Genomic DNA, 22,442 nt, shown 5'->3' with positions numbered 1-22,442 from the left:
CTTCTCCATGGGCTGCAGGGGAATCCCCCTCTCCAGCACCTGGAGCGCCTTCTTCTGGAGCATCTCCTTCTTCACTGACCTTGGTTCCTGCACAGCTTCTCACGTCTCCTCACTCCCTTCTCTGGTGGCAAAATGGCCCTGCTAGCTTTTTGGCTTTTTATTTTTTTTCTCCTAAATGTGATTCCCAGAGGCGCTATGACTATCGTTGATTGGCTCGGCCTTGGTCAGCAACCACTCTGGCCTTGAACTGGCCAATGTTTACTCTCTGGGGCCTGCAGAGAGCTTCTAGCTGCTTCTTGCAGAAGCCACCCCTGCAGCCTCCCCTTCTTCATTAGAACCCAGCCACGCAAAACTGCGACAGTGAAATAGCAGATATCTTCCAGTATTCAGTGGTTTAAATGGAGATAAATTAATTATCTCCTCTTTAAAAATCTCAGAAACAATTAACTTGGGTAGTAGATCTCGTTTTAGACTTCTCATAGATCTACTTTTCAAGAACATCTTGCAGAGGAACAAACATCCCATAATAAATCACCACTATGTTGATTACCTGAAATTATCTGACAGTAATAGAGTATATATATCCTAGAGCTACAGAAGCAGTCACAGAATCACAGAAGGGTTGAGGTTAGAAGGGTCGAGGTTAAGAAGAGATTATCTGGTCCAACATCCCTGTTCAAGCAGGGACACACAGAGCCAGTGGCTCAGGAACATGTCCAGACAGCTTTTAAAGATCTCTGAAGAAAGGGACTCCACAGCTTCCCTGGGCAACCTGCCACTCTCACAGTGAAGTGTTTCCTGATGTTCAGAGGAAACTCCTGTGTTTCTATTTGCACTCATTGCCTCTGGTCCTGTCACCACTGAAAATAATCTGTCTCTATCATCTTTGTAACCTCCCTTCTCCATGCTGAACAATCCCAAATGTCTCAGCCTTTCCTCACAAAAGAGATGCTCCAGTCCCCTAAACATAACTGTGGCTCTTTACTGGACTTTCTCTCCAACATGTCTGTGTCTCTCTTGCACTGGAGGACCCGGAACTGGACACAGTGCTCCAACTGTGGCCTCACCAGTGCTGAGCAGAGGGGCAGGATCACCTCCCTTGACCTGCTAGCAATTATGCTATCCAATGCAGACCAGGACACCGGTAGCTGCCTTTGCTGCAAGGGCACATCACTGGCTTGTGTCCAACCTGGTGTCAAGCAGGACCCAAGGGTTTTTCCTGCCAAGTTACTTCCCAGTATGGTAGGCCCCAGCCTGTGGGGAGGTGTGGTTGTTCCTCTCCAGGTGCAGGACTGTACATTTTTCCTTGCTGAGGATCATGAGTCTCCTTTGAGAGCATTTCTGCTGCCTGTCAAGGCCCCTCTGCATGACAACACAACCCTCTGGTGCATCAAGACTCCTCTCAGTTCTATGTCATCTGCACATTTTCTGAGGGTACACACTTCACCATCATCCAGGCCATTAATGAAGATGTTAAGCAGGACTGTACTCAATATTGACCATTGAAGTTCACTACTAGTCACGACTTATTTTAGTCATTAGTACACCTTTTGCAGCTGTGGACACAGACTGTGATGAGCAGTGATTCATCCATTCCAACTGTTTTCCACACATTACCAGGCTCTTTTGCTTTTGCGTACAAGGAAATGCATAATTCTTGCTACTATTCCTGCAAGAACTCCCAACTTGGCCAGGATCTCTGTTGTCTACCCTAATAAAGAAGCCTTTCCTATCATTTTGCTTTGGTATGCCATGTTGAGGTACCCAGTTAATGTTTTTGTGACTGTCATGCAATAATTTATGCTGAAAATCGTTCCACTGAGAACTGCATCCAAAAAAAGTACCATAATAACTGCCAACAGGAATGATAGCTTCTATTAAGTAAAATAGAGAATTGCTAATGGTAAGTTTTGGGAGTGGAAGTGGTCAGTCTCTCTGGGAAAGAGTATTTTCAAAAGAGTCTATGTATTTATTTTTCCCTCATTTTGAGTACTTTATGCAACTGTTTTGTATATACAACTGTTTTGTGTTGATTGTCATTTGATTTTCTTTTTCTGTGAGCACTATTGAGATTCATTTATTCTTTTTTTTTCTCTGAAAAAGGCACTTCTTTTTTTTTTTTCAGAGAAATGGCAGTGATAAAATACTAATAAACTTGATCTGCATTCTTTCTGAGACTTAGAGGTGAGAGTGCCATTCTTTGATCAAAACAGAAATTCCAGGTAATACATAGTTCAACCAAAGCACATTTTCAGTAAACCTTATATATCATTGGGGAACATGTCCATAAGATGCAAGAAACAATGTGAGATTGCTAGTGGATTTCCTGTTAGAATGTAATTTTATATTAATACGTGAAGGAGTAAAAAAACCCCTCAATTTATCATGTTAAGGAATTGGCAATGAAGTACATGTAAAAATAACTGCATTTGTGATTCTTAAAATCACAGTCTGCTTCAGTCTTCAAAAGCAAATAAACCAAAGTAAAAAGCAAAAACAAACCCAAAGAAGCAATAAATCCCTTTAGAGTTGCTATGACTTAAGGATTTTTTACTTACTTTTTCTTTTGGAAAAGAGAAGAAAAGATAAAAACTTGTTATCCTCTAATGAGTGATTTTACAGTTAGGTGACATCTGAATTTCTGTCCCATTGACCTGTAAATGCCATGTATTAAGCATACAGAATCCACCCCATGGAATACCGTAATATAGACATATGAATGTCACACTTCTATGAAACTAAAGAAGATATAAGTGTTTAATGAACAAAACTGTCCTTTGTTGGCACTAGAGTAATATTTTCTGATGACTAATGCCCTGTATAGCAGAAACACTAACAGCAGTAACATATTAGTATCAGTTATGGTGAGGGTTACTGCAACCACAGGAACAACTTCTGCTTACAATACATATAGCTTCCTAGGATAAAACTTTTAGCTAGTGACCTGCCAGGGAAAGCAGAATAAACATTAATCATTTATATTGAAGTTCACATGTACTATATACAAGAGAATCACTACATTACTACTTGCATTAGTGGTAGCCTCTATCTACTGGTAGATTCTGGTTATTGTCTTTAAATAGAAACATTTGCTTCTTACAAGACACTTGCTTGTAAAAAAACCCCTTATTTTCATTTAAATGTTTGATAAATCAACATTTAAATATTGATTGTCTTCAAAGTAAAAAAACCCAAACAACTCAGCAACTTTCAAAATAAAATAAAAAAGGGCATAAATACAGTCCTCAGTGTGTGGCTCTATATGCAAAAGTAATTGACCAAAGGATATTTTTTACAGATTCTTTAGGTACACTTAATATTCCAAACTGAGAAGCTTATTGTTAGTCTCCTTCTGGAAATGGTTGGCTTTATTTTCCCACCATTAATTCTCTCCGTATAAATGTTCCTGAATTTGGGCTTTCTTTTGCGGTGGTACTGAATAAATGGCTAACACATTCTACTCTTTATAGCCTGAAGATAATAAACTTGTGGAAATAACCTGGAATGCAAACCTCTTTACTTCACTAGAAGTTTTCCAATAATGACTTCTGCAAGGAGACTTACTCTGCATTTTTAAGGAGTTACTGCTTTAAAGAATTACTGTCATAAAGGCAATATAGATTCTATCAAAAGGGAAGCTTTTCCACAGAGAACTTCTTCTAAACTTGCTCTTGGTTGTCACAAATAAGTGAATATATGTGACATGGTAACAAGGTCATATATTCTATTCTTACCTGACTACCATTAAGGTTGCTTTGTTACCATTGCATCAAACATCTCTTTTCAATCTAGAAACCTCCACTAACTTTAAAAGGAATGAGAACATGTAATTTAATCTAATAGCCTCTAATAGCACACTCTAATTGCAGTTGCCTTCTTGAAACTATTGCATACTTTGAGGCTTACTTTGAATAACCTCCTTCACCTTCTGTAATGTGATTTTGCAGTAATGGTAACACTGATGCTATGGGCTATGAATCCTAATTGAAATGACCAAGGGGTTTTAATGTCTATCAAAATAAGTGAACATATACTTGAAAGGAGGAAAGCAGGTGTGCTTTGAGTAATTTTTGCTGTCCAGTGAAACTATTGAAATACCATCAGTTTTATTACCAGAAAAAATTACAGGCAGGTTTGCTATTTACAGAAGTATCAGTTAGGATTCCTCCTGCAATGAAGTTCAGGTAACTATTTCTGAAATTTTATTCTCATATTCCCACATTTTGCTATAAGCTTTACCTGCACAAACCTTTGACAGATCCATCTAAAAACTAAAAAAAATGCCCTTCTTATCCATTTCTCAGTTTGTTGCAGTGATGTCTAGACATGAGCAGAAGCTGTTACTGGTTTCGGAAGCCTTCAGCCCCCCATGTTGGTTATTCTTTTTCCAAGCAGTTAATAAATAGGGATCTTCTGATATTAAAAAATGATCTCTTTCTCTACAGGACTGTTAGCCAAATAAAACAAATAACAAGCTGATACAGTACTCACAAAAAAAAAAAAAAAAACAAATCACAGAATCACAGAATCACAGGGGTTGGAAGGGACCTCATGAGATCATCAGGTCCAACCCCCCTGCCAAAGCAAGTTCCCTAGGACATATCACACAGGTAGACATCCAAAAGGGTCTTTAATATCTCCAGAGAAGGAGACTCCACCACCTCCCTGGGCAGCCTGTGCCAGGGCTCTGTCACCCTCACTGTGAAAAAGTTCTTCCGCATGTTGGTGCGGAACTTCCTGTGCTCCGACTTGCAGCCATTGCCCCTTGTCCTGTCTCCACAGAACACTGAAAAGGGTCCGGCCATTTCCCCGTGTGTCCCACACTTAAGGTATTTATAAACATTAATAAGATCCCCTCTTAGTCTTCCTTTCTCAAGGCAGAACAGCTACAGTTCATTCAGCCTTTCCTCGTACGGGAGATGGTATGGAATATCCTTTTGTCAAATTTGGGTCCTCTGTCCTGGGGTCCTCTTCCAACTTCTTTCTGACTGCCAGCTGAGTATACAGGGGGATGGGAATGCAGTGTGGGAAATCACTGATGCTGTGTAAGTGGTGTTTAAAACTAGTCAAAATACTGGTGTATTATCAATAGTGTTTTAGCCACAAATCCAAACTATAGCACCACAGTGTTTGCTATGAAGACCCAGTACAGTCTTAGAGAAACTTGACAGTTCTCCAGGCCGCTCTTACCTGCCTGCCCACCCCATCTTTCCAGTTTCCAACAAATAAAACATATTTTATTGTTTGTTTCGATTGAAAACAAACTTTAAAATATTTTTTCAGAGGTGAAGAGCGGTTTATAAAGTTGCTTGTGATATTTCAAGATGACACTAAAGAAATTTACTGAGTTAGATTTCTTTCAAGTAAACTTTCTTTCATCCAGAGCTGATGCTTGGTTGAAGAAACATCAGATAGAGACAATACTGGGAATGAACCAGTACTAGAATAAAATAAAAACTAACTTTCATATTTACTTTTGTAAGTTTTCATATTTACTTTTGCAGTTTTCTTCCGTGAAATTTTTGAAGCAAAAAACAAGATGAGCACAAAAGGAGTAATTCAAGCTCTGTTCTCCCCTCCCCCGCCCCACCATCCCCCCTTGGTATCCCCATGCCAGCTAAATTTCAAATTTGAGTATATTGCGTCTATCAAGGTAAGGGCAGTAGCTCCACATAGGCTCTTTTGTCTCAGTATAATCAATGAATGTGTGCCCCATTGTTTATTATCCTTTTCACTGGGTCATCCCATCCCATTTACAATGTGAAGTGGTTTTGTAACTCCTACATGCGAACACACAGTCTCTTTGAAGTATGTCCCTAAGCTGAGTACTCCTACCAAAACCAAAATAAAACTTGATTGATTTAAGATTGCCTCCCATATTCTTTCATGTGCTCTTCATTGCAGTTTGCTTCCTGTTTTAATCTCTTGTAGGAAATGCTTTAACCAATGTATGGTTAAAACAATCATATAGCCTTACCTTGTTAACAACTATTATAAATGTCTAAAATTACTTTTGTCTATAGATTTCCCAAGATTTCTAGGAGCCTAACAGCTCATACCGATAATAGCCATTGTCAAAATAGAGTGTACCTTGTGTTTACTATTTCATTCCTCATTTCTTTTAAAAATACATGTATGCTTACATTTATTAATTAATAAAACATGTGCAACATAATTTCCATATATAGATCCATATGCAAATACATATTATTTTCCCTAATAAGGAAGTTTGTGTATGGGAAGTAGAAATCATTACTATTTGAACCTGTTTGCAAATTGTCCTGAAGCAAACTTAATCAAGATTTCTTGAAAACCCCAAATACTGAAATGCAAATCTAACTATTTTTTTTAATTAGTAAGCTATTTGCATTCATTACAGATTTGAACTGAGGTCCCTCATATCAAATACCTTCTACATTCTCTTAAACATAAGTATCACAGACATCAAAAGCTGTATTTGGAAAGCAGTTCTCAACACATGTACACAACCAGCTATAAAGCTAAATGGATCCTATTGAACAGATAGTGTAGAAAGTGAGAGTTGAGACATTTATTGGAGCTCTTCATAGTGATAGTTTTCTCTGAGGTTACTTAGGTTACTTGTGCTTCACTGCAAGGTTAAGTGCTAAATTATGTTTTGATAAGTACTACTACTTTAAAACAACAATTTCTATTTTAAGGAACATTTGATAGCAATTTCATTTCTGCAAGTTGAAGTATCATTAAAGACATTATATGCTGTTCTAAAAGGAGGAAAGAATTACATACTAATTGTTCCTTGATACTTTTTCTAAGGTATGCTGTAAACAGTTCATTTGATTGCACAGTTGACTAGATAAACAAAGTCATCTCCAAAGCTGTCTTTTCAATTTCTAACTCATTTCCTTTCTCTTTTTCACAGCCTGTGTTGCAAAGGCTTATCCTCCAGCTCCTAGATAAATGCAACTTGTGAATAACAAATCTCAGTCAAATATATCTAGAAAAATGGAAGAAAATGACTAATGAGAAATCATCAAACATCCTTTATCAGGACCTATGGGTCGTGGCTTTAGCAGTAACAGTAAGTTAGTGATGACATATGCTATAGCACTGCTTTTGCTAGAAGTGAGCTGTACTGTCTGTGAAGGCTGTTAGGCTCATCTTCTATGACTGCATGAGTAACCATCCAAATCAAAGAATGTGCTGTTCTCAAACAGAATTCAGGAACCCTTGCTTTTCAAAGCTGTCATAGTTTCACCCCAGGTGGCAACCAAGCACCGTGGTGCCACTCATTTATTCCCAACAGTGGGATGGGGGAGAGAACCAGAACAGTAACAGTGAGAAAATTAACTGGTTGAGATAAAGACAGTTTAACAGGCAAAGCAAAAGCTGTGCATGCTAGCAAAGTAAAACAAGGAATTCCTTTAACACTTTCCATCATCATGCAGGTGTTCAGCCAACTCCAGGAAAGCTGAGGTCTGTCATGTGTAACAGTTACTTGTGAAGATGAATACCATCACTCTGAACTTCACCATCTCCCTCCTTCTTCCCCCAGCTTTATATGCCATGATGTCATATGTTATGGGGATATCCGTTTGGTGAGTTGGGGTCAGCTGTACAGTTGTTGCTTCTGCTTTTAAATATGTTGAAATTGCCATTCTCTTTATCAATACTAGTAGGGAGACTGAACTTTGATTCAATACTTCTTGGATATAACTACCCATATTCAGGTGAGTATTCAGTTCCTGTATGTGCAGAACTTTAAAGAATAGTAAAGTTGTTTGCTCTTTCTTTATATTTTTTTCAAACTCACTTTGCTTAAGTTAACATAAGAATAGTAATGTCTCCAAATTATCTGTAGGATAAAAAATATATTAGCGGTGTGAGGGGAAATACATGCACAGGGAGATTAGGAACATCTTCCCTTGATTTTTGTATCACATATACAGGTCTCAGATGAAATACCTGATAGCCTTAGAGATGCAATTTCACTAAAATTTTAATGTATTCACCACAGTGTTTTTAACAAATACTGAATCTCCCAACAAACTGTGAGCATCTTAATGTTTGAAGGTCCACTATGTGAAGATTCTTATATGAAAGGTTTATTTAAATAACTGAACTACGGAACAGTGATTTTGTTTTTTCCCATTCCTAAGGCAAATTTGAATCAGTTCCTAAATGCAAATAAGAAGACGTAAGTCAAGCCTTTTTATGTTTGCCTGTTCCTAGCCTGGAACTCAATACATGTGACAGTTCTACTCTTTAGAAAACATTCTTTTTGATTCTTTCCTTGCCAATATGATTTTCCTAAGCCTTGATTTCCCTGGAAATGTGCACTGCAAATCAGCTATGGGAGAAATACTAGATAAAAGAAATATCATTCATTTCCTCTTTGTCCTAACTGTGTAAGAGAATGGAGGTTTCACATCTTCCTTGGTACACTATCAGGGCAATTTTTCCAGGCTCTTCCTATGACATACCTAGCTTAGTGATATGATTCTGTCCTCATGCATTCAATCACATTTACTTTTTTTCTACTCATAAATAGCTGAGAACAGATAGCAGGCAGCACATATGGACTCAAATTAGGTGATTCTCTCCTCTATGTAGATTTTAAGACTTTTTTCAGTTTGTTGTTCTTTTGCAGTAGAAAGGTGCAAGAAAAAGTATAGCTAGTAGAAATATATTGACTTAAGGAACATTGTTAAATTTATATACATTGAAGATATGCTAGAATGCTGTTTTGTAACATGAACAGTCAATATTAAGGTTTTTTTTGCTTTTTTCCATATATCTTTTTATAAAATATTAAGAATAAAATTACACATCTATCTGAAATATCTGAAGGTTTATAATAGGACCCAGAGAAAACAGCTGAGTGTATACAATTTCATATAAAACAGCATTCACAGCAACATACTCATCAAAACCATGTTAGCAGAAACATAAAGAATGCCATAAAATTCAAAGTTGATAACAATTTTACAGGACATCTAACCACTTGAAACTATTATATTTCTGTTAAGGTACTGTCTTGCTTAGCTCTTTTCATGAAATAATACTATTCTCTGACTAGAATTTCTACAGAAATTCACTGACTTCTTTTTGGTTGTTGATAAAAGTATAGATGTTGTTGATTAAAAAAAAAAAAGGAAGAAACCAGGTGGAAAGTGAAGCATTTAGAGGTAAATGAAGCAAAATGTCTGCCAATCTTAATTAAGTTTCTTGACGTAATTTCATTGAATAACACTACATACATGCAGCTTATAATCATGTGATTACAGTTTTCCTCAGCTTCATCATAGACCAAATGACAACCACTTAAGCATTTTCTTAATGGTTTGCTTTACACTGGACAATATTAGTTAATATTAATATAGGTGGTATAACCTCCTACAGCAGAAAAGGTGCAAACTTTTCTGACAAAAAACGATAACTATGTACCACAGAGGCATGTGGGGCAGCAGAAATTTATTAATATCAAATACTTTTCAGTGCAACATCTTTTTCAGTATGTAGATACAAATGTCTGCACCTCAACACTACGTGGAGGAAAGAAGTGTTGTAGTTTTGCTTGTCTGTGTTCTGATGGAGGATGAGGGGCTGCAGGGTGGCTTCTGCAAGAAGCAGCTAGAAGATTTCTGTGGGCCCAAGAGAGTATACACCAGCAGATTCAAGGCTGAAGGTGTTGTTGACCAAGGCCAAGCCAACCAGTGACAGTCATAGCACCTCTGTGAAGCATATTTAAGAAGAAAAAAATGTTAGCAGCTGCTTTTTGCCACCAGAGAAGGGAGTGAGAAGATGTAAGAAACTTTGCAGACACCAAGGCCAGTGAAGAAGTGGGGGTAGGAGGTGCCCCAGGTGCCGGAGAGAAAGATTCCCTTGCAGCCCATGGAGAAGACCATGGTGGAGCGGGTGTCCCCCTGCAGCCTTTGGAAGATGATGGGGAGCAGAGACCCTACCTGCAGCCTGTGGAGAGGGCCCCACGCTGGAGCAGGTGGAGACATACAGAAGACACTGTGATCCACATTGTAACAAGCCTCTACCAGCACTTGCAGCCCATGGAGAGAGACAGAGACACAGAGATGAGAGAGAACGAAACCCACACTAGAGCAGGTTTGCTGCAGGTGGCTTGTGACTCCCTGGGGGACCAGGCTGGAGCAGTCTGGGCCTGAGAGACTGAGAGACATTCTATGATTTATGACTGCACCCCATAGCAGTGACCCACACCAGGGCAGCTGGTGAAGAGCTGAAGCCTCTTGGAAAATGACTCACGTTGGAGAAGTTTGTGCAGGACTGTCTCCTGCGGGTGGGACCCCATGCTGGAGCAGTGGAAAAGTATGAGGAATGTCCCCCCGACTCAGAAAGAAAACAACTCATGAGGAACTGACTGAAGCCCCCATTCCCCTAGTCCCTGCCCCTCCCCATGCCACAATGAGGGGGAAGAAGGGAGTGAAATCATGAATAAAGTTAAGTCTGCTAAGAAGGGAGTGGTGAGAGGAGATCTGGTTGCACTTCTCATTATCCAACTCTGGGTGTCACTGGGTGTGTAGTGTAGTGTAATAAATTAGATAGTTTTATTTTCTTTATTCTATATTGAGTCTGTTTTGCCTGTGATGGTAACTGCAGAATAGTCTCTCCCTATCTTTCTCTCAACTCCTAAGCCTCTCGATTGTATTTTCTCCCTCCTGCAGCTGAAAAGGGGAGTGATAGACTGACTTTGGTGGGTGTCTGGCCTCCAACCAGGGTCAAACCACCACACAGGGTCAACTCACCATGGTTTGCAATGCGTTTCATGGACAGCCTGTATTGCAGAGATACAGATGAGATAGCTGAAGGCAACAATGAAAATTATTTGTGGAAAACTCACAGTGTGATGATATTTCAGTGGTAAAGACTGGGATAAGAACACTCTTTAACCCATATGGTCCATTTTTATGGTAATGCTTCCAACAACAACAACAAAAAATTCTTCTTTGATGCCATCCCAACAAAACATCCATCAACAATGTAGTCTAGGTGATCATCTTCAAATGCCATTAGGATGTAAATTGTTTTCCTAAGTATTTTCTTTTTAGAACCACATACAAAGAAGCCTTCCAGTGTAAAGCTTCATTAACAAAAAAACACCCAAAAGAATAACTGGCTGCAATTATTGCCAAAATACCAGTTGTTATTGCAGGTAACAAAAACAAAGTGTACTTTACAGCCCTCTGGTACGACAGAAATTTTGCTCCCATGACAGCTGGCACTTATTCTGATAAAATGTTAAGTGCATTTAAAAAAATCTATAGAACACTGTTGGGTTATTTAGGAGACAAATATTTTAAATGCTATTCACTATATAAATTATGGTTGCCCCTTTATTTCTTCCAAGTATAGGACAAAGACTTTGCAAAATAAAGGACATTCTCCACAGTAGCATCGTTTTTTCTGAAATTCTGGGTCAAATATATTGGATTTATATGTCAGAGAAAGCCTGCATGTGTTTCACCTAAGTGTGGAAAATGCTGGGAAATGTTGCTTTTGTAAGCTGAAAAGGGTTGTTCTATTTTTTTTTTTACTAACTTGGAGGACTCAGGCTGCCTCATCAGAAATCCTTTGTATGGAATTTAGGATAGCACATAAATAAGGGGGAATACTGTTAATATAGTTTTGCTGTTGGTTGTGTTCTCTCTCAAATAAGGGTTCAATTAGAATACATAGCTCTCCTAAAAGATAAAGATGAGAATTATATTCTGGACAATGAGGTAAGTGGTTAAATTGTGACTAAGGTCATGGGTTGGAATGTAAGGATATCCGGCTCCACGAACAGGCTTTGGCAATGCTGAAGTTATCAGGCGATTTATGGGGGAAGGGGTTATAATGTGACTCAGTCTTGAATTGCTTTAAGGTCCCATCTCAGCAGAAACAGGGAAGGTGCTTCTGCATAATTCAAACTGAAACCTGTATCGAGCCTTGAATTCCTTCAACCAACCCTAGGCCCCAGTCCCATTTTTGCCCCACTATTCAGCTGTCTGGACAGTGAAGATAAAAGCAAGCATTTGTAGGTCCCCATTTGGCTTCAAAGGGCCCAAACAAAATGGATATGCAACAGTTAAGTGCTATGTAAGGTAACAATACCCTGAGAGACATGAAGGTGGCTAGGTTGAGCTTATAAATTTTGGAAAAAAAACTTAAACAGGGGAGGGAATTTTGGATGGGAATATGGTATAAAAATGCTACAAACTCTGACCAAAAGTGTGCCTACTTTGCTGGGTCACCCGCTCTTTCAAGAAGGTATAATAAATTACTGCTTCACTAGTATGGCTACCGCAAGCCCTTTCTGTAGGACCTTTGGCATTTCTAACAAAAGCAACATCACTGCTGAAAGTCCTGATTCTCATTTCTTCTTCTGTAAACCTTGATGCTTCTTAAATTATATAAATATGTCTTTCCGGAGAATGGATGCATAAATTTATATTTTACCTCTGTATTTAGTTCCTGAAACAGTTGCTCGTATTTTTGAGTGCCTGCACAGTTGGAATTCCTGCAGTGTCAGTTGCAATATTTTGGTTCTGGTGGTGTCAGCATACTTTGATATTAACAGTGCAGCGCTGTCTCACATGGGAGAGAGCTGCCACATCAGTCACAATGAGTAAAGAGCACAGTTGGTTTAGCCTCCCAAATTTCTGGGTGTTGCATTTTCTCATAGGGGGAGGTAAAGGATTGGTGACCTTTCTAAAAGCTAATAGTGGCTGTCTTCAAACCGCCAATTTTTATTCCTGACAGGCCTTGCAAATCAAATAAAGCAGGAGCCAAAAAGAGACCTTTAAATAATAGATGATATTTTTAAAAGAACTAATCTAGTAATTAAAAATATGACTTGCAAAAGACTTTTTTTCCTAGTGGTAACTGAGAGAAGATCCCAAGAAGCTGTAGCATCAGTCCAATCCTCTGAAAAACATAGACTTTGCAAAATTAAGTTGACTTGAGACTAGCCACATTAGTGCTGAAGAACAACAAAATACAAACAAATGAATAAAAAACAGAACAGGTAGGAAAAAGAATAAAATTATATGTACTAATTTTTTTAAAAAAGATTAGCCCCGACTGAAAAGATTGCTGGGGTTTTTTTCTGGGTTTTTTTTTTTTTTTCCCCTGAGCTGCTTTGGGATGTTGTTGGTTTTTTTTTTTCCTGATCTGCTTTGTTCATAGCTGGATTTCAGTGTATGTTCTGCTCAGGAGAGAAATAGGCACGTTTATTAAATATTCAGATAGATACTGCTGTATAGATGTCAAAGAATAGAAGATCAAAGGGACATTTCTTTGCACAAGAAACATGGTATTGATTTTGTATTTCTGTGCAAAGATGAAGCTTAGTGTGTAAGTGCCTGACAAACTCATTTAATTTTTGCCTGTGATAGTTGTGGTCATTTGAGGGCTACAGTGCAGCTCTTCTACAGCATCTCTAATGCTTGCCCTTCAAACTAAATGCTTGGTTCCATACTAGAGACATCAGTGCTGAGGTGGGTGCCTTAAGCTATTTCTGCAGGGTCTGGAGGAAGTCTGCTGCTACAGAATGGGCTTCACCATGTGCCAGCTGGGAAAAAAAATAAATAATTTAACATAGGAACAATATTCTGGTTTTGCAAAACTCCTGCTTGACATTGTTAAAGTGGAAAATTCCAGTTCTGTGGTAGAAAATTATTTCTTTTCTTTTAATCTCATCCTTAAGGTAACTAGAATGGAATGCAATTCTTATTGAAGGAGAAAACTCTAAGTCACTAAAATAAAACAGATTAATTTAATTTGCTTTGGTTAGGTAAGAAAGGAGTCTGAACTGTTGTCATGGTTCAGTCCCCGTCAAAGCTAAGCAACACGTGCCACTGGCTCAACCCTCCTCAGCAGGACTGGGAGGAAAAATGGGCAAAGGCAACCAATGGGGAGGCTGGGATAATGACAGTTTGCTGGGACAGCATAGGGAGAGAAAAGCAACAGCAGCAGGACTAACATGGTTTTGCTGCAGCTGAGAGACAAGCACCACGCAGCTGCTCTCTATAGGAGGGTGTGTGTCGGTAATTGAGGGTAAAGGGAGGGGAGAAAAAAGAAACTTAAAAAACAAACCCAAAACAAACCTCACATGAAAATCACACAACCAATGAGGAGGTTGGGATAAGGATAGTTTAATGAGACAGCAGAGAAAGAGACATATAACAATAATAGGACTCTATAGCAAAAAAGTCCTGGTGATACACTATGCAGTTCCTCACTGAACTGTACAACTCAGGCCATATAGCTCAGAGCTGTCCCAAAACTGCACCATCCCTTAAAACCACACATCCTGGAGCCGTGCACTTCTCCCCCACCAGCTCCCCTTTATCCTGAGCATGATGTAATTGGCATGGAATACGCTCTTTGGCCAGTTTGGGTCACCTGTCCTGGCTGTGTCCCCTTCCAGCTTCCTGGATACTCATCCCTTCCCCACATCCCACCTTTTCGTTAGCAGGGCAATATGGAAAACTGGGAAGTCCTTGACTGCTTGGCAACAACTAAAAATATCCATTATCAGCACAGCTCTCAACTCCCAAACACAGCATTCCATCAGCTGGGAGAAAGAAAATCAACTCTATCCTAGCCCAAACCAGGATTTATAACAGAATATGTACAAAAGACGATAATACAAGGCACTTTACCAACCAGAAGTGTGACCAGACACTCAGCTTGCACTCAGAATTTCCTGGGGTCCTTGGAGCCACCTCTCCCCACCTAGCCCCTTTTTATGGGGATCATGATATGGAATGGCATGGAAAACACCCTTGGCCAGCTTGGCTCATCTGTGCTGGCTCCTTGTGAAAATTAACTCTGTCCTAGTTGAAACCAGGACAACTGTGGACATTTTGTGTATCCTGAGCCTTATTTTCCCGCTTTGGTTTGGGGTAAGTATGTTTTTAAAATGTTTACATTTTCTTCATATGTTTCATTCTAATATCAACACAGTAGAAGCATGGTCAAAGAAAGCTCCACTAGATCTTCCCTTTTGGATACACATTACCAAAACTGATCAGGAAGAATGTCATAGCATTTATTCATCCTACATGCCCTCAAGAACTCTTTCATCTCATGAGATACTTATACCATTTCACTGTACTAGTTTGTTGCCATCCTGGTTTTAGTTCCCTCTGCGTTTTTTTTATTTCTTTTTAATCCAGTCATGGCACAGTGGCCATGGTTAGCTCTGTGAACATAACCACAAGAGTAAAAGAAGGGTAGGTCACATGGAAAAGGAGATTATCTTCTTTTGTGTCTGCTGTATGTGAATCAACTCTATTGCTACTGCAGTAATGAGTAATTGCCTGGGGAGAGGAGGAGCCATGCCATCATAAAGCAGCACAAATGGAGGGCCAAGGTGGGAGCTGCAGGTGACTCCAGGACTGGCTGGGGCTTCACTGGTGAGGTGCAATGCCCATCAGCTCTGAGCTGAGCCAAGCTGAATGTAGTTACAGGATCTGCCAACAATTCAGGGATCATCAAGCAAGACCAAGTAAAAAGTCACGTTCAGAGTGAATCCAAGAAGTCTGGTGAGGAACAGCAAGAAGCAGGGCCAGAAACAGCCTACCTGTAGCATAGGTCCAAAGTCACCAGGAGGTGAGGCAGAGATAAGGCTACCTGGAATGTAGATCTAAGTAGGGTCATGGGGTAACTGTGTTGAGCTCCAGCTGCCTACAGTCTATGTCAGTCAGCGAGTACTGCATGTCCAATACCAGGAATGCAGTTACATAAACAGCAGAGAAGGTGCTGGTAGACAGCACTTGAGAAGCTTCAGAATTCTTTGGAGGATGTGTTGAGCAATGGTATGTGGTGTGCACGAGGAATGGAAGGAGTCACATTGAAACAAATGTGCCTTTTCATCAAAGGAAGCGTTGAACAGAATTCAGCATGGGAAGCAAGACTGAGGAAGAAGATGGTGGGATGATGTGGTGATGTTACTAATCATGGTAATCACAGTTCTGATGGTAGTGCGTGTTGAAACAGAAAGAAAATAGCTGAAGGAACAAAAGTATTATTTGTTTTTCTACTCTTGGGTGTAGGGTGGGCAAGGTCCTTTTCGAGGGGGGAATGTTTTCCTTCAGTTTATGCACACTAGCTTGTTTGAATTCAGGATACTTTGTAAAGTAGAACAGAAGCTGACACAAACTTTTCAATCTCTTGGCATATTTTGGTTTTGCATCTCTGAAATTCCTCTTAGTCCCTGCTTCCCTGTCTGTCTTGTTTCTAGGTGTCAGTCTCAAGGTTTGTTTGCATATGAACTCTTTTTCAGACACTGCAAATGGCCAGTGAAATGTGACAGCTTGGGCTTTGACCTTCAAGCAAAATGTATCCTGGACATTTATATATGCAAGATATGTTTCTGTCTCCCAGAAAAGACATTTGTTAGTAAAAGCAGTTTTAAATTCTTCAAAGCATCTCTTTCATTTTTCCATGTAGCCTCTCTGAGTCTAGAAGTCCAATGTAACTTCAGAGAAATAATTCTATGTCCATTCATTATGTAGCCTTCCCCCCTTGTTGAATTTTTTTTAAGATGTATGAGAATATAATGCATATAGTGTTCAGATTTGGTTAAAGTAGACCAGAGATCAGCAGTAAGTGATTGCAAGAAAGGAGGCAACATGTTTTCACATATATCTAGGCACACAAAGTCTTTTTAACGCTATCTTGTTCACATATGATGTCTGTCTTGTTTTATAGTAAGGCATGAAGCAAAGCAGAGGGGTGGCCAGCAGGGACAGGGAGGTGATTGTCCCTCTCTACTCTGCCCTCCTGAGGCCCCATCTGGAGTACTGTGCCCAGATCTGGGACCCACAATACAGGAAAGATGTGAAAATGTTAGAGAGGGTTCAGAGGAGGCCACGAAGATGATTAGAGGGCTGGAGCACCTCCCCTACAAAGAGAGGCTGAGGGAGCTGGACATTTTCAGTCTGGAGAAGAGAAGGCTGTGGGGGGACCTCATTGCAGCCTTTCAGTACCTGAAGGGAGCATACAAACAGGAGGGGAATCAACTTTTTAAAAGGGTAGATAATGGCAGGACAAGGGGGAATGGATTAAAGCCAAAGGAAGGAAGGTTTAGATTAGATATTAGGGGGAAGTTTTTTACAGAAAGAGTGGAGAGGTGCTGGAAGAGGCTGCCCAGAAAGGCGTTGGATCCCCTGTCCCTGGAGGTGTTCAAGGCCAGGTTGAATGGGGCCCTGGACTAGATCCAGGCATGGAGGTTGGTGCCCCTTCCTGTGGCAGGGGGGTTGGAACTCTATGATCCTTGGGGTCCCTTCCAACCCATGCCATTCTATGATTCTATGATTCTATGGTGACTCAACCCCCTCCCTGGGCAGCCTGTTCCAGGCCCTGACAACTCTTTCAGTAAAAATCCCCAGCTCCCTCAGCCGCTCCTCATAGGATTTGCTCTCCAGCCCCTTCACCAGCCTGGTTGCCCTTCTCTGGACTTGCTCAAGGAGCTCAATGTCCTTCTTCTGGTGAGGAGCCCAGAATTGGACACAGTACTTGAGGTGTAGCCTCACCAATGTCAAGTACAGGGGCACAATCACCTCCCTAGACCTACTGGACACACTGTTTTTGATACAAGCCAAGATGACATTGGCCTTTCCAGCCACCTGGGCACACTGCTGACTCATATTCAGCCTGCAGTCAACCAACACCCTGAGGTCCTTCTCTGCCTGACAGCTCTCCAGCCAGTCTCCCCCAAGCCTGTAGTGCTGCATGGGGTTTTATATCCCATGTGCAGCACTCTACACTTGGCCTTGTTAAACCTCATCCCATTGGTCTCAGCCCATAGATCCAGTTCATTCAGATCGCTCTGAAGAGCCTCCCTACCCTCAGGCAGATCAACACTTCCTCCTAGTTTAGTGTCATCTGCAAACTTACTGAGGGAGCATCAATCCCTTCATCAAGGTTATTGATAAAGATGTGGAATAAGACTGGACCCAGGAGTGAGCCGGGGGGGACACCACCTGTGACCAGCCTCCAGCTGGATTTTGTTCCATTCACCACCACCCTTTGGGCCCAGCCATCCAGCCAGTATTTAACCCAGCTGAGGGTCCACCTGTCCAGGCCAGTGGCAGCCAGTTTCTCAATCAGAATGTTGTGAAAAAACATGTCAAAGGCTTTACTGAAGTCCAAGTAGACCACATCCACAGCCTTCCCCTCATCCATTAAGTGGGTCACTTTTTCACAGAAGCCTATCAGGTTAGTTTGACAGGATCTACCTTTTGTAAACCCATGTTGACTGGGCCTGATCCCCTGTCCATCAGGCATGTGCTGCATTATAGCTCCCAAGATGACCCTCTCCATGACCTTCCTGGGGACTGAGGTCAGACTGACAGGCCTCCTTCCGACTCTTCTTGTATATGGGTGTCACATCTGCCAGCCTCCACTCAAGTAGAACTTCCCCAGTCTGCCAGGATTGCTGGTAAATCATGAAAAGGGGTTTGGCTAGCACATCTGCCAGCTCTCTCAATACCCTCCAGTGGATCCCATCTGGCCCCATTGATTTATAGGTGTCTAACTGGTCAAGTACGTCACTGATCATGGGAGCTATGTTATTCTTCCCCTCCCTGTCAGCCAGATGTTATATGCATGTTACAACTGGGATCAGAAAAGTAAATTCTGGACAAAGCTAACTATAGATCTCAAGATGTATATGCTCTTTTGGGGTTTGGATGTCTTCCCTCTGAATAACTGTGCTGAGAATGAGGAAATCATGTACAGTGGAGTTACAGTTCCTTAACATCAACTTCGTGTGAATGAATAGTGGCCTATGTATTTTAAAACTGCCAAGGTATGGCATTTATTAGAACAATGGAAGGGGAAGATGGAGTGGTGTATCGGTGAATTTGAATTTAAATGGAAGTAAATCTACATTTTATTAAGCAGTTAAATTTTGGAACAGTTTTAAGTGCTACTTTTAAAAGAGTTTAATGTCACAAGGATAGACAAAATCTTGAGTTCTCATGACTTCATAGAAATGTGGTATTATGTGAACAGGGAAAATAATTAGGTAACCTCTTAATTATGGACACATATCTGTTTGATATTTCTTATTTTCTTAACTCTTGAGTTTTAACTTGAATCTTGATGGAATAAAAATTACCTGTCTTTAAATATTGAGTTAGTTCCTCAATCTAGCTGTTGTATATAACGCTATCTGTTTCCATCTTTGTTATCCCTAAATTAGTAGCAAAATTTAATTTTTCTTTACTAAAATGATCTGTCCAGTATTTTACATAAGTTTTCTGGCTTGTTTTTAGAAGTCTGATAGCTCACACTGGCAGCACGAATGCTATTGAAGGGAAGTGGGGTGAGGGAAGGCTCTCTCTCTCCATGAGCTGCAAGTGGTGGCAGAGGCTTGATCCAACGTTGGTCACAGCATCTCCTGCATGTCTCCACCTGCTCCCTCCAGTGCGGGGCCTCTCCATGGGCTGCAGGTGGAGTCTCGGCCTTTTCCATGGGCTGTGGGGGGGACACTCGCTCCACCATGGTTTCTCTGCAGACTGCAGGGGCATCTTTCCCTCACCCACCTGGGGTGCTTCCTGCCCCCTTCTTCCCTGGCCTTATTGTGTGCAGTTTCTTACATCTTCTTACTCCCTTCTCTGGTTGTAAAATGCAGCTGGTTGCACTTTTTTTTTCTCCTAAATGTGATTCCCAGAGGCGCTGTGACCATCACTGACGGCTCGGCCTTGGTCGACAATGACTCGGGCCTTGAGCCAGTTGGTGTTTGCTTTGTCAGGCCTGCAGAGGTCTTCTAGCTGCTTCTAGCAGAAGCCACCCCGTCAGCCCCCCCGCTTCCCCACCAGAACCCTGCCATGCAAAACTATGACATGTAGCAAAACATTGCTGTGTTTTGTCTGAATTGATATTTAAATATTTAAACAAAATATATATTTTCAATAAGCTTATCATTAAATAAATAAATAATTAAATATTCCAGCTAAGCAAAATAAAACATGAAGCAAAGCTTTTAGTTTATTATTAAAAAATGTTTCTGATTTCTCAGGTTCCTGTTTATAGAACTGCAGGGGGAAAAATACTTCTGGCTGAAAGATACTGAGTATGTGTTTGGGAAGTATAACTGGGCAATGTTTATCTTTGCTATTCATTGAATTTAGGTGATTCTTCAATCTAGGTAGCAGGCAGGTCATTTACATTGCATTTTGAACCACCACAAAGATGAGTTATTTTTGCCTTTATTGCTTCTGCTCATCACATAGATTGACAGGTTTCTTTTTTATGTGCTGGCTATTTGAAGTGGAAAATATCTCTGAACTTAAGGGTGGTAAAATCAAAAGCGCATTAGGAGTCAGAACCAAACTCAATAAAGGAAGTAGGTATCTGAAGTGGGACTTCAGCAAAATTTTTACGTTACCTGTGCATTAGATAAACCTGGCTATGTGTTTATCTTTCCACAAAGTCACATGAAAGTTATTTCAGTCTTTATAGAGCACGTTGTATGTTTGAACAGTAGAAGTAAACATGATGCAAATTTAAAACTCGTCAGTGCTAAAACTAAGGAACTATTTAAACACAGTACAAAGCCTCTAGCTCTTTCTTACCTTGCTTGCTACTTCTTTCAGTTTTTCAGGATCCAGGTGAATGATGGATATCAAGTATCTTAACTGCAGACAAAGCATTACAAAGCAAACTCCTCAAATATGTCCTTTTTATCTCTGAAAAACCATCCAATTTTCACATATATTTCTGAGTAGAAGCATGCCTTTAAAAATACAGTATGGATAGCTTATACAACACTGTATCTGTAGAGGAAGTCTAGCCTTTCATTGTCAAAGTTTGACTTTACAACTATGTTAGTATCAACTATACATGAACACCTAAAGTCAAAGCATATTTTTTATTCACATCCTCACACTTCAACATGTGAGCTCCTCTCAAGATTTCAGCTTCAGATCTTATAGTTCTCCATTATGCAAACTAACCAAAATTTTAACTGCTTATTCCCCTAAAATGCTATTGGTTTCTGTTCTGAAAGTTTGCACTAGGCTGCATTTCTCTAAGACTTGTATCTCATTCACATTCAGAACTCTAAACACAACATAGAAAGCATGCTTCTCAATTTCCTCTTCTGCTCAAGAGGAAAAATCCATAGGCCCCACCTTGAATGGCCAGATGCATCTTGGTTTATTTGTTGTCATAGAACAAAGTGAGTTCTGATTTACTGAAACCTCAGAAAACCAGGCAGATTTTATAATATGTGCAGAAATCTGTACCACTGTTCTGCTGCTGGCACCCTAGGGGGCTAATATAAAGCTTATATAAAAGGCTTATCTATCCTGCTGAAAAATTGAAAGCAGCTAATGGGTTTGAAAAGTGATTACCATAAACTACTGATATAAACACAAGTTAAATTTAAGCTACCCACTTGAGTGACGTTGGCAGTCATGTTTTTACAGCTGCATTGTAAATATGAACTAAGTCCATTTTCAGATTTGGCCTTTGGTTCTTTACCTGTTTATATTAGAACTGAGCCCCCATTTCCCTTTTAAACACGCTGCTTTTGAAAACGTTCCTCTCCAGATGAGAAGATTGGCTCATGTTTCAAGACACTTAATTGGTTTTGTAACACTTTCTTTCCTTTAGTCAAGGTATTCGTGGGTTTCCCTGCTGAATATTTGGTTATGGTATACACACACAATTTGTACCAGTGCAATTTCCCCTGATTAGCTGTCTGCTGAAATTTTTGCTGCTTTTTTTTAACTCAGGCCTACAACAAAGCTGCAACTGTGCAAAGTAGACATCTGGTGACATCTCATTCTGTGCTATAACATGAAATTGCTCCAGTGTTTCTTTTATCTCTTTTTGGAGCAAAGGATGAGGTAAATAGAAAGTGGGCATACTGTAAACAAAGATCAAACAGCTAATGCTAACTATTTCCTACATAAAGATGCATATTGCTGAATTAAACCTGGATCAAAGTGTCTGAAATATTACAAAGGCTAGCTGATTTGAAATACGTAGTTTAACAGGTGTTGGTACTTAAGTCTGACCCAGTTACTCCATTGCACAAAAACTGCACCCCTAAATAAACATTCCATCTATAACATTTAATGTATAACTGATAATTAGCTGTGGCAAATGTTAAAAAAGAAAGAAAAAAGGAAATCTTTAATGATTATGCATCTGAACAGCAAAATTGTATTATGGAGATGTTAAACAAAGGATTCTATTAGTTTTCCTGCCCTGATCTCATTGCTGGATTTTTTCCAAACATGCTGTGGTTATGGATACTACAATAGTAAAATTCCCTTTATTTATGCAATATTGACAGGAGAGAAAGGGAAGAAGTGCTCTACAACAGGGATTATCCTACTATGAATTATAATTTAACAGAAAGCCTCTTTGTAGATTAGTTCTCCTCATGCTGTCTTTCCAGACTACCTAGTTATAATATTTAAAAC

Source organism: Gallinula chloropus (assembly GCF_964237585.1).
Source record: "Gallinula chloropus genome assembly, chromosome: 2".
Lineage (NCBI taxonomy): Eukaryota > Metazoa > Chordata > Aves > Gruiformes > Rallidae > Gallinula > Gallinula chloropus.
The sequence above is the reverse complement of the archived record's forward strand: the minus strand, read 5'-3'. Positions refer to the sequence as shown.